The sequence below is a fragment of the Lepus europaeus genome, chromosome 15 (assembly GCF_033115175.1).
Source record: "Lepus europaeus isolate LE1 chromosome 15, mLepTim1.pri, whole genome shotgun sequence".
Classification (NCBI taxonomy): Eukaryota; Metazoa; Chordata; class Mammalia; order Lagomorpha; family Leporidae; genus Lepus; species Lepus europaeus.
This window is the reverse complement of record NC_084841.1, coordinates 68,721,047-68,724,661: the sequence shown is the minus strand read 5'-3', so window position 1 is coordinate 68,724,661 and position 3,615 is coordinate 68,721,047. Positions and strand designations below refer to the sequence as shown.

The 3,615-nt window shown below is 39.2% G+C and overlaps 1 pseudogene; it reads right to left on the bottom strand.

Annotated features, from left to right (window-relative positions):
• Window positions 1-458: 458 nt before the first annotated feature.
• On the bottom strand, window positions 459-924 carry LOC133774318 (succinate dehydrogenase [ubiquinone] cytochrome b small subunit, mitochondrial-like; annotated as a pseudogene).
• Between the last annotated feature and the right edge of the window lie 2,691 nt (window positions 925-3,615).

Genomic DNA, 3,615 nt, shown 5'->3' with positions numbered 1-3,615 from the left:
CAGTCCCTCAAGTTGCAAAGTTTAAAAACTGTCAAATATTCCTGTCTTTATTCATAGATTAACAATATTTTCCTTTGTTTATCATTCCAAGAATAAATGTAAAAGAGTGTTGATAGCAGTAAAATTTATTCCTATTCAGGGATTGATAAATTAAAAGGCAAAACTCATAGATAATGCTTAGGTATACTGTGAGTGTCCTGAGAAGGTAGACAACGACTCTACTAACTTACCAGAATACAGAACAAAGTCTCCCAACTTATTAGATACAATTCTCCTCAAATCCATTCTCAGTGATTAAATTCTGAAAATAAATATATGATTGTGACAAGAAGTCTGTGCACCAATGGCCTTGGTCTTACTTTCTCCTTTCGGTGAGTTGAACGGCATGACAATGGAGAGGAGAAAAGGCAGACGTTAAGTTCAGTTCTTAATGCATTAAGTCAGGAAGATCAGAACTCCTACAGCAAGGGGACAGCTTTGCAGATGCCCACATCATGATAACTCAAAAAACAAAGCCAGCAAAAATCAAAACCCTGAGTTCTGGAAGGCCTGCCTTGGCAGCTTTCTGTGATGCACCCTTCTGAACACAGCCAGTAACAACGTGTCCCAGGCCCAGGTGCCCATGGAGAGTGAAAGCTGCAGCCAAAGAGTAGTCCATCGCAGAGCATGATTCAAATAAGCAGCGGGAAGCAGGCCCAGGAGCAAAAGGCTGAGCACTCTCACCAGTCCAATGAAGAGATGCAGCCTTGGAACAGCATGGCCAAGTGGTGGCAGGTGAGTGTGCTGTGCTCTGCACCAGCTTGGAGAAGGTGGATCCTGGAGAAATGCTGAGATGTGAGTGAGGCTCCCCACTGGGCTTTGGAGGAACACAGCTCAGCCTCCGAGGACACCACAAAGGACTCTCAATCTCCAGAGAGTCTCCATATCGTTCCCTCAGATAAGTATTTTAATTTTGCACTTCCATAAGAAGCTATATGACTATCCATCTAATGAGTTTAGGCTAAGTTTTGGAATAAAATATAATCCTCATAAATATATATGTATATATATAAAATTTTAAAGGTTTGTTACAAATAAATAAAAATATAATCTATACTATTCTGAAATTTATTATTAAAATGCTTAATTTAATTAAAAATGCCTGACTTCTAGTGTGTAAAATCTATTTGTTAGCTTTATATTAACTAGAAATAATTTGCATATGCTTTCTCTTCAGAGTGTTTTAATAGAGTTTGCACTGTGTTATTGAATGTTCTACAAAGGAGTATAAACTTCTTCATGTAATTTGATTGTCTTGCTTATATAAGCAGACCTCTTTGAATTTAAGAGATTTTTACGGGTGAATATTCCAGCATTGACCATCTGACTCAAATTTGCCTTGGCCAGAGTATTTTCTATTAATATGTCAATACAAATATTTTTCAATTTTTTTTCTAAACATTTTCTTTAATTGCACTTATACATTTCTGAAAAATTATCTTAGCTTTCCTCTTTTGGAAAAATAATTATGTAGGTCTGAGTTGTTGACTATGTGTAATTGATACTTTTTCTGACACTTTTAAGCTCTTCATACATTTCCAATTGATTTACTTTCTTTTGTTCTTAAATTTCTCTTGTCATTTATCATCCAAATACCTTATTAATGGTTCTCTCAAATGTGCCATTATTTTCCAAACAGAGGGATTGTTTTCAGTTTCTCCTAAATTTTATGAGTTCTTATATCTGGTTCATGCTATTCTTAAGGGTTATATTGCTTCATAATTTTATTTCACATTCATATTAATGTGAATGATTATAGCCTTTATTTGTTTCATGGAAACACTGCTTGTTCTGAGCGTTCACCCTCCACATAGGTCTTTTCTGGTTACTTTCCACCTTTTTTCATCTGCATACTGTGCTGCTTTCCATTTGATTACTCATCAGCATGGGGTGAATTTTTGGGGGGGACAGACCTATTTGTATCATACCTATAAGGACAAGGATTCACCTTTATATCCAGGTTTATTTATTTTTCCTTTCAGCATTTATTTTTCCAAATCAATAAATGCACTTCCATATAACACATTAGTACTGATTTTTTTTTTTAAAAAAAAGATTTATTTATTTATTTGAAAGTCGGAGTTACACAGAGAGAGGAGGAGAGGCAGAGAGAGAGAGAGAAAGAAAGAAAGGTCTTCTGTCTGCTGGTTCACTCCCTAGTTAGCTGCAATGGCCGGAGCTGCGCCAATCTGAAGCCAGGAGCCAGGAGCTTCTTCCGTGTCTCCCATGTGGGTGCAGGGGTCCAAGGACTTGGGCCATCTTCTACTGCTTTCCCAGACTACAGCAGAGAGCTGGATCAGAAGTGGAGCATCCAGGACTCAAACTGGTGCCCATATGGGATGCTGGCACGGCAGGCAGCAGCTTTACCTGCTATGCCTCAGCACCGGCCCCACTATTACTGATTTTTAAATCCCTCATCCTCAGTCTGGTTAATCTATGTGTGGGCTGTCCAAGGGATTTCCTCATTCAGCAACTCCATGCCAGTTTTCTCAGTGCTGTTCATGTCCATGTCCAGGGAATTTATTAATGTTGTAAACAAGAGTCTTGGTTGCCCCTCCTCTTGGTGAATTTTGCTTTGCCAGGTCTTTCTGAGAACTCAGCCAATATAAACTCTCTTTTTCTATTGTAATCACTGCTTTTGGGAACCTTTCAATCTGTTTAGCTATTTGGCGACTTATTATGTCTTCAAAGACTGGGCTGGTTTTCTATATTTTATTCTCTTTGTTGTTTTTTGGGTTGCCTCCAAAATAAATAGGAGAAACTGCTAACTGTAAGCTCTGCACTTGGTGCCAGTTATTAAGCTATTGTGTCTAAGCTCCAGATTAATTCTAGGGCCTGGCTTGTGATGCTGTTATGTTGTACTGGGATGCTGTAATCTAATTTTCCTTGTACTGCGGTGGCTTACAATTAGGTTCTTCCTAAAAGGAGTACTAGATGTGGATTTGTAGTCAGGAGTGGAAAGAAGAGATTTTGTTTCTTTCTCGCTGTTTCCCTGTTTCTGTTCTCTTCAAAGTCTGTTCAGAGATCTAAAGTCTCTAGACTTTGCAGTTATCCTTTCCTAAGTCTCTGGAGTGCCAGAACAAACTGGCCACTGGCAACTTCTTGCAGACCTGCGTTGTAGCTGCAAGAGTTCTTCTTCCATGTTTCTGTCCTGATTACCCTAAATCTTTTCCTTGTTTTCACAACTCCATGAGCTTTGGCTGCTTCCAGATTTCTGATTCCTATGTTATGTTCATGTTCCTGTTCGCTTTCTCAGGTATTGCAAATCTTCAACAAATTCTCTAATTCCCAGTTTGAATATCTAGCATAATATATATTTCTCTGCAAGTAACTCAATTGATGCAACCTTCAAGAAATCTCTCCCGTTGTTTTTTAAAGATTTATTAATTTATTTGACAGGCAGAGTTACAGAGAGAAGGAGAGGCAGAAAGAGACAGGGGGGGGGTCTTCCATCCGCTGGCTCACTCCCCAAATGACCACAATGGCCAATGCTGAGGCGATCCAAAGCCAGGAACCAGGAGCTTCCTCTGGGTCTCCCACATGGGTGCAGTGGCCCAAGGAGTTGGGCCATCTTGC